Source organism: Colossoma macropomum, unplaced genomic scaffold (assembly GCF_904425465.1).
Source record: "Colossoma macropomum unplaced genomic scaffold, Colossoma_macropomum, whole genome shotgun sequence".
NCBI classification, from domain to species: domain Eukaryota; kingdom Metazoa; phylum Chordata; class Actinopteri; order Characiformes; family Serrasalmidae; genus Colossoma; species Colossoma macropomum.
Window position 1 is genome coordinate 4322345 of NW_023494791.1, and position 9936 is coordinate 4332280.

The window sequence follows — 9936 nt, forward strand, 5'->3', positions numbered from 1 at the left end:
TTGTTAGGTGGACAGCATGCTGTTTGCTCTTCCCGTAGGCTTTTGAGACAAAGCAATATGGTTCTATTCTGTTTGTGGTGCACAGGGTGCTGTGAGGTTAATGGAGTCCATGCCATGATTGTTAATGATCAGGCATATCTCTGACATACAAAGAAAGGAAGTCAGTGGAGACTGGTTGAAGCCAGCTGAACAATTTATGTTTGATCGAATGGTTGATCGAATATTTACAGTGCCATCTATCAGATGTACTGGTTACTAAAGTGAACATGGTTTGGCTGCGTCATACATGCAAGCAGAAGTGCATTTTCAAAGGCGCTCTGGCTTCTCTGGGAAACCATGTATTTTATTGCAGTTTCCAGAAAGACAGAAATGCAGACATTACAAAAACACAGTAATAAACCAGAAACAGATATTTCAGAAAGAGCGGGTTTGCGCTATTGGCCTGCTGATCACTAAAGCTGTGGTCAGCCAAAGATGAGCTGCTTTCAAAGCTACACTCTTAGTAACAGAAGTGCTAAAAAGGGTTCTTTGCATGATGGCCGTCCATTGAAAGGTTTATTAGACGACCATTTATGTAAATGTTAAATCAATAAGTACATTTTAATGACCGTTAAAATGGTGTAGAACATTTGCATAAACCTTTAAAAGGTTCTTCACTCTTACAGATCTCTTTTTCAGACATGGTTCTTTAGGGAATCAAGTGGCATCACTCAAAGAACGCTTGTAGCTTTTTTCTTTTGAAGGGTGGCTTTACACTGTGAAACTTCTGTAAACTTTAGCTACTTGAATCTTACAAGAAAGTTTCACTTGAGTTGCATAATGTAAAGCCATTTGGAAATGTTTCAAATTATTGATTTCAATGGTTCGAATGAAAAACAAAATAAAACAGAAGCTGCTTTATTAGACTATTGAACTGAGATCCTCCTGATTGACTTTGTTAGGCTGGCTTTACACTGTGAAACTGTCATGCAACTTTGAATTGCTTTAAATTGCTCTGTCCAGTTACATAGAAATTATGTTGCAGGCAACTATGCATCTAGTTGCATTCACCATGTAATATATATATATATATAAGCTCATACACTTACTTATGTATGTGCGTGTATATATACTTTTTTTGTATATGCTACTTTTGTGCATATATAAAAATATATGCATGCATGTAGCAAAAGCGTGTGTGTATATGTGCATATATATATATGTATAAATGTGTATATGAATGCAATATGGAGATGCAATGTATATAATGAACCGCAGATGACTTGAATTAATCAAATATGTTGCATGCAACTTTCATTATTCTTGAATTGCTTTGTGTAACTGTCAAGTTGCACAAGTTCTGTTGCATGCAACTAACAAGTTTCACCATGCAAAGCCAGCCTTAGAGTTTAGAGACCAACTCTGCCAACTGAAAGCTGAGGTTGCCTGTAACAGAGGTCGAACTCATGCACCTTCTTCTGCATGCACCATGTGCTGACTGCTCTGTTATATAAATGGGGTTTTCCGCTCTTTGACCTCAAAATCGAAGCATGAATCTACATAGAATTACACTGCCATGACGGAGCTGGCCTCTCACTCCAGTGCTTTCCCAAATCCCAGCGTGGGGGGAGTAATCTGGAACTCTCCACTGTTTGCACGACCCAGTCGCCATGCACCCTCCTACTCGCTTTTCCTCAGAACTGGATATTTCAAGTTCTCTGCCAATCGCACATGGAATCCATTTACAGTGTCAGACAGTGAAATTCCACTTCTGGACAGTGACCAAACACATGTACTCATGACAGAGTGAAGGCAACTGTGGTCCAGAAAAGAGTAGAAAGAGTTTGATTTGACGTTGCAGTTATGCAACAATAGTCATTCCTTAGTGGACAACACTAAAGCCTTGTGTTGCAAGTGTGAATGTTGAACTAAACTCCACTAAAACTTGCTGTACTTTTGTGTCTGCTGGTCAGTGCCTCCTGACATATGGCGTTTCTCTGCTCCATAACCCTTTCATTGACCTCTGAAGTTATTGGGGCTCTCCAGACACTTTACGGTTCCTTCCTCGGGTCAACGCGACGTAGACGGAGGAACGGTAACGTAGATGGAATGCGTCATGTTTAAATATCTTAGGCTACAGTGCAGAACTGCACCCTTAAATTCTCACCAGTGTATCCTCAGCATGTTTCATCCAAAACATGACATGGAAATCTCTGAGGTATTTGGTGGTGAGTAATTCATCTTGTTTGCAGGGATACTTGTTTAAGATTTATTTCAGCCTAGTGGGTTTCGTCCAAATAGATGTGGGAGACAGGAAACCCTTTTTGAACAGCTGATTCCTCCCTGTTCTCCAGATGAGGTATTACTCAGAGTGTTAACTGCTCCGTAGCCTTAATGTAATGTCATCATGTTAACCCGTGAAAATCCCAGTTCAATACAACCTAAACCTAAGATTATTCAGTAATGTCTACTTGCAAACTGGCTGGAGTTATTATGCGGTTATGTAAGAGTGTGTGTATATGTGGGTGTGTGTGTATATGTACAGACAGACAGACAGACAGACAGATAGATAGATAGATAGATAGATTAGTAGATTGATTGATTGGGTTGAGTAAGTGATTATACTTATACACACACACACACATATATATATATATATATATGTATATACCTACATACCTACCAGAATTTTTTTTTATTTTTAACTGCATATGTGTGTGTGTGTATGTGTGTGTGTGTAAGTGATTACTGACCAGAAAATGTAGATAGATAGATAGATTGATTGATTGATTGGTTGATTGGTTGATTGGTTTGAGTGTTTACTGACCAGAAAAAGCTATTTATCTGGTCAATAAGCATATATTTACTCAGAAAAACACCAATAATTTCTACAATAACTTGATGTTACGGTGTCAATGTGTTCATTTAACCATGGTACTATTTGTAGTTATCATCCAGTACCTGTTTTTGCTAATCAGTACTTCATTCAATTAAATCAGTGTCCTGGTGATGGAAACAAATCTTTGCAATGACTGGTGATGTCCAGAAGAACCAAGCTTTGTTCATCAAACTAGCTCACAAAATATCAACTTCTCTTTTTAACATTTTACTGTATTTATTTATTTGCATTTATTATGGTTATATGGTGATTTTACAAGCACAACACACTTACAGCCCAGATAAATGGCTTTAAATAATGTGATTAATTGCCTAAGACTTCTGCACAGTACTGACTGTTTCCTATTTCCTAATGTTCGGAGTTATTTTTCTACCTGGTAGGCGTTACATGACAGCTCTGTCGTTTATTCCCATTCAGCAAAGCCTTTGCAATGCAGACATCTAATATTTTCAACTGCTGTTAAACATTTTCACTTAGTTTGCCAACAACATAAGGGAAAAACAAACAGCCAAGTTCCTCAGGCACGAAGGAAGAGCCAAAGCATTATATCAGAGAGCCCACTGAATCGATTTCAAATAATCAAAACCGTAAACCCAGCATTTTTACTGAGGACCGAACCATTGTAGCCGTCCAGGGGGTTTCCACTGTTCTCCACATCATGCACAGCCTGGAGAGCAGCATTCTCTCCACGTCGGGGATCCCCCTTTCCGATTAGCACGCCTCACCCACCCCTTTCCTTGCCTTTTAAAGCGACCACTCTCAGAAGAGCCCGAGGAAACATCTTGTAGGAGTAACACAGAGCTTTTCTCTTTGGTTAAAAAAAAAAAAGAGCTTTCTTTATGAGTGGAGCGCCGCGCCAAAGCACCAGTTAAATCATTCCATTCATTCCTCGTATGTGACAGTGGCACAAACAAGGGACTGATAACTGTTCCTAATATCTTCAGTATGCTGCCTCTGAGGAGGCTGTCAGGCTGTGAAAACCTGCACGTTCAATGATCTGCAAAGACATTAAAACGAAACGCAGAACATTTAAGGATCTAGGCATGCTTCATTTGCTCACGTGTTCCAGTGCAAGCGTTCTCAGAAGGTACCACGTCTCAGCAGAACACTGCACTTACAGCTTGTCAAATAAAAACAGATCTCAAGAAGTTCCAGATGACTTTTCCCCAAACAAGCCGTTGCTTCTCATAAGCTCATCAATGATAGCGGCCGCAGAACCAGACAGCATCTCAATCTTGCTGATTTTCGCAGCTGCAGCCAGAATTTTACAAAGAAAAAGTGCAAATGATAGAAAACCCGGACGAGGCCAGACCAAAGAGAACATGCAGAGATGAATGAGAAGAGAAAAGAGAAAGATTTACCAGATCTCAGTATGTGTGGAGATCCTGCTGAATGAAGCCCCCCTTACACCCTCATAGGTGTTCCATGGCCAGGGTTTTGCAGAGCACTAGACTAGAGGAGGTGGGTTTCGGGAGGCTGCAGAGTCACAGATGTTCCTCCAGTGAATGGGCCTGCCCTCTCCATCTACTTTCCAACTAACTCTCTCTCTCTCTCTCTCTCCCTGTCTCTCTCTCTCTCTCTCTCTCTCTCTCTCTCTCTCTCTCTCTCTCTCTCCCCGTGTGTCTCTCTCTCTCTCTCTCTCTCTCTCTCTCTCCCCCACTGGCGTGTAGCCACTTTCAATTACCAAGGGGTGGAAACACATGCAGATAAGCAAAGCTTCATGAAAAATAGCAAAAGAGAATCAGACTACATTTTGTAAAAGTAAAAGGAAAATAATAGTAACGCTGGCAACATCTGTCTGAGCTGTAGGGATCTGGATTAGTTATGCCTGCAGAGGCGATGAACGGTGCAAGAGGGTTTCTGGAATGATACGTGAGATTAGATAAGGGGCATACTTTCAGATACCGAGTCCAGTTTTATTAACCCCTTAAATGGCCAGGGCCCACCAGCAAGCCTGAAGTTTTATTACTCATTTCTATAATGTAAGAATAGCTCAGCCAGTTTGCATTGAAGTCCCTGTAGTTACTGAATAATAAGCCTGAGATTTGAAGGGGTTAAGCACATTGCAGCCTGTTTGCTCTTAAATTTCACTAGATTCATTTTTCATATTCAAGTTCTCTTTTCTTAGATAACAGACACAATCCATGCTATTTCAGGCACAGAGCATTGACGTACACAGTTTGCCTCTAATGCAGTAACTTTTTCTTGAGCAGAGGTTTTATTTAAACTATGTACAAAGACAAATGCTGGGTATGTGTTCCTATCTTTAGCCGGTATTACTTTAACTTGTGTACAAAAAGTTCATTTTTTTTAATCTCTTCCTTTGTAGCTCATGTTCAGACGACTCCCAGGAGGATTTGAGCTACTCATCAGAGGCTTTTGCACAAACTCGTGGAGTCTGTCTGCTTGAGTGCACATTGTCATTAAAGCAAAAGAAGAAATATCAAATACTAAGCAATTCTGAGATTCATGTTAAAATTGGAAAAAAAGTTAAATTTGAAAGAAAAAAAGGTTAACAATAAAAATAAATAAAGACATATATATCGATGCTAAGGGTGGCACGTGGCACAGTGGCGCAGTGGGTAGCGCTGTCGCCTCACAGCAAGAAGGGCCTGGGTTCGTTTCCCGGCCGGGTGTCCGGGGTCATTTCTGTGTGGAGTTTGCCTGTTCTCCCCGTGTCTGCGTGGGTTTCCTCCGGGTACTCCGGTTTCCTCCCACAGTCCAAAAACATGCAGTCAGCCTGATTGGACATGCTGAATTGCCCCTAGGTGTGAATGTGTATGTCTGTCTGTCTGCCCTGCGATGGACTGGCGACCTGTCCAGGGTGTATCCTGCCTTCCGCCCAATGACAGCTGGGATAGGCTCCAGCACCCCACCGCGACCCAGAAGGATAAGCGGTTTAGATGTATGTTTGTATGTATATCAATGCTGCAAAATAAAAACATTATCGTCCATTTTGCACCTGGAATCATTGTAAAAGACACTGCTATTTGTTGGGAAGATTTCATGCAACAATACTGATGAAGGTGAAGAATTTCCTAAATTTCTCAGAGACAGTATTACTGTACAACACTGGAATGGTAAAAGCTACAGAGCCCTAACAAAGACCTTAGACATCTGTGTCAGGACAACTGGTTCAATAACATGCAAGCGGAAAGTTAAAGAACCGCAACTAATCGTCCTCAAACAGATGCAAGATATCACTGCACACTCTCATATCACTGATGAGGAAGGTAAGACAGAAGCCAGCAGTCACTTGAAAGAGTTGCAGGATGACCTGAAAGCAGCAAGAGCAACAGTTACTCAGGAAACAATAAGCAATGAACTGCACTGCGATCATCTCTGTTCCTACAACCGGCGCTAAACTCCTCTCATCAAAAAGAAGCACAGAGATGCACGTCTGAAGTTTGCTCTAAAGTTCTGACACTGGTCAGAAGAAACAAAAACAGAAGTCTGGCAATAATTCAGCTCATCATGTTTGGAGATAGAAGGGTTTCATGTAAGAACACGATTCCCACAGTGAAGTATGAGGGTGGGAGCATCATGACATGGGTGGGCTGCTTCTCTGCATTTCGTACTGGAGTACACACAATCAAAGGAAACATGAATAGAGCGATGCACCAGGAAGTATTAGAGAAGAGTTTAATCTCATCAGCCGAGAACATTGATCTGGGCAGAAGTCTGACATTTCAAAATGACAACAATCCCGAACTTACAGCCAAGACAACTGGCTGGTTTCTGAAAAAAGAGGTGCTTACAGAGGTCCTGACTTGAATCACATCGAAGGTTTATGGAGTATTTTGAAATTGCAAGTCCATCAGAGGGAACTTGGGGGACATTAAGACAGTTTGCCAAGAAGAATGGGCCAAAACTGAACCCCAGCACTGCAAAAAGCAAATTACTTCTTACTGTAGACGCCTCAAAGCTGTAAATGCCAACAGCGGCTTTAGAACAAAGTTATGGTGTCTACATTTTTTTTCTAACTGAGTTCTTATGAATGCATACAAAGTAAATCAAAATGACTTGTTTCTCTTGCATACTAAAGCTGAAATGGTCATTTTGGACCAGTGCTTAGGGTCATCATGTGCAGTGAAGCTGAGAACAGAATTAAGATGTTCTGGGCCGGAGATTTCTTGGCAAAACCATAGTACTCAATTTAAGGAGAATGTTTTGACTATGCAATGTTAACAACTGTAAATCATGATAGTACAGTAGTTTGTGGAGCATGTCATACCTTTCTGAGCTCGAATGTGTTAAGACAGCGTAGCACAATAATGGATGGGCTCTTAACTGTGCTGAAACAGGCTGCAGTATGGGAGCTGTCACAGAGCCTTATCTCCTGAATCCTGGGCCTGTTGGACGCTGCCTGATTGAACAGACATGTGGGGAAGATGATGAACATGCCAGAAAGCAAAAGCTCTGTTCTCTTCTCCACCCACAGCCCCAGTGCCTCCATCTTCTCAAATTCTACGGAGTCATCACTCATGTCCTCGGAGACTCTTCCTCCGCTCCTCTAGCATTCGGACGCCCCGAATCCTGACAGGAAGGAAATTAAGCACGCATACTTACTCTTTCCTTCCCAGACCCGGCTACTCAAACGCTGAAGTGGAAGAACTTCACTTTATCGGCCGGGTTTGATCTTGTTCCCAAATCCTGCCACTGACTTCCTGAGATTGCTTTGGGGAAAACTGGAGTCCCAGAGCTCCCCTCTGTATGGGCCCACCTGCTGACCTTGGCAGAGCAGCTGCCCCCTTGACGAATGTTTAATCCTGGGGTGTCAAACTCAACCACTAAAGGGGTCAAATTAAAAAATCTCAACAGACTGTAGTCCATCTGTTTCTCTGCATACTTCGTTAGCCCCCTTTTACCCTGTTCTTCAGTGGTCAGGACCCCCATGGACCCTCACAGAGCAGGTACTATTTGGGTGGTGAATCATTCTCAGCACTGCAGTAACACTGACGTGGTGGTGGTGTGTTAGTGTGTGTTGTGCTGGTACGAGTGGATCAGACACAGCAGTACTGCTGAAGTTTTAAACACTGTGTCCACTCACTGTCCACTCTATCAGACACTCCTACCTTGTCAGTCCACCTTGTAGATGTAAAGTCAGAGACGATGGTTCATCTGCTGCTGCACAGTTTGTGTTGGTCATCCTCTAGTCCTTCATCAGTGGTCACAGGACGCTGCCCACAGGACACTGTTGGCTGTTTTTGGTTGGTGGACTATTCTCAGTCCAGCAGTGACACTGAGGTGTTTAAAAACTCCAGCAGCACTGCTGTGTCTGATCCACTCAGACCAGCGCAACACACACTAACACACCACCACCACGTCAGTGTTACTGCAGTGCTGAGAATGATCCACCACCCAAACAGTACCTGCTCTCCTGAGCACTGAAGAACAGGGTAAAAGGGGGCTAACAAAGTATGCAGAGAAACAGATGGACTACAGTCTGTAACTGTAGAACTACAAAGTGCACCTATATAGTAAGTGGAGCTGATAAAATGGACAGTGAGCATAGAAACAAGGAGGTGGTCATGATGTTATGCCAGACCTTGAAATATTACATGAATACTTGAAGTAGTCAATATTTAAACGTCCTCAGAAGCTCAGTCTTTTAAACCTACCTATATGCCTGAACTAGACACCTGCCATCCTTCCTTTGCTGCAAGTTCATTAATACACTGAGTATTTCAATTTCTGAGTGTTTATAGTTCATTTTAGTTTATATTGGTTGGACTGCAGCTGAAATGCAGCTACTGCATTTGGTGATATGACTGGTGTGCAATTACTCAGATTGTGTATTGATGTATAACCACTGTCCCATATCGCTGTTGTCAGAAGAAAACCTCCAAAAATCTCCATTTTAACATTTTTCAGTTTTTGACCTAATTTGAAAATAACTGGTGTCTTTTACATTGTGTGTAAATTTCATGATGAATGGACCAAAACGAAACGACCCAAAATGACTTGGAAAAAAGTCTGGCTCCATTGACTTACATTAAAAGTAAAGTGTGTTTTTTCCTTCTCCTGTAAAGTGACCATTTTGGAGATAAACAGCGAGGTATTGTTACTGAGGTAGGAGAGTCAGCTACATTCTGTTGCAGTGCATGCTGGGGACTGTAGTGCAACGCATTGTGAAGCAGGCTAATATTAATAGAAAATTAAAATACTTTTGCGGGCCGGATAGGATTGTGTCGCAGGCCTGATCTGGCCCACAGGCTTTGTGTTTAACACATGGGGTTTAATCAGAGGGGCATTGGGGTTGCAGTGACTGATGCATTTAAAGGTAAACGTCTGGAAAAAGCGGAGGTTCCACTTTGCATGTTCCGGGGGATCCTTTCACCAGATTCATGGCAAATGGAAAGATACAGCTGCCTTCATAAGACTGTATATTCCATCGGGTTTGCTAAGTCATGACTGTGAGGTGAAGGTCATGCTTGTTTCCTGAATGGGGAAAAAATAGCAATGGGGTTCTGACAGCATAATGATGAATTTTTGGAGCGCTTGTGTAGTTTGGACTTGCTTAGGTCTGCTGCCATTGACTGAGGAGACTGTGGAGCACGTAGCATGCCTGAGAAAACATGGACTGTTTGAAACCTGAAACTCCTTTTGATGGGTGCTTTTCATTATTGAGGAAAGTGAACGTTTGTACGATGAAAGCAGTCGTCGTAGAACTGGATACGTGAAATAGGTATTCATGCTGGGCCACATTAGTGTCTAACGTGGATTGCCTGAATAAACACGAAGCGTGGTTTCCTTCCTTCATAAAAACAATGTATTCCTATTAAAGGTTTGTTGGCCTTTTAATCTAAGGTCATTGGTGCATTGTAGGCTGAGACAGGGCAAACCGTAGTGGAATATCCCTCTCTTTTTTTTTTCAGCTTTATTTCAGTGCCCTCGTCCAGGAAAACCTCAGGTACATAAACACCCGCACTTTGTTTGGCAGAGCCCTTCGCCTGCGATGTAATGCTTCATAATTCCAGCAGTAAACGACAATTAACATGATCGTTCCTGCGGTGAGCTCAGGAGATTAGTGTGATGTGTGGCTGAAACAAGTGATT

The 9936-nt window shown here is 42.1% G+C and overlaps 1 protein-coding gene across 2 annotated transcripts in view; it reads right to left on the bottom strand.

The window, feature by feature from the left end:
- col21a1 (collagen, type XXI, alpha 1) overlaps positions 1-4435 on the bottom strand; it is an 81324-nt gene extending 76889 nt beyond the window's left edge. For both annotated transcript variants that reach the window (XM_036573675.1, XM_036573674.1), the window contains exon 1: positions 4240-4435. The gene's annotated coding sequence lies outside the window, so the exon portion shown is untranslated. The remainder of the gene's footprint in view (positions 1-4239) is intronic.
- Positions 4436-9936: the final 5501 nt, after the last annotated feature.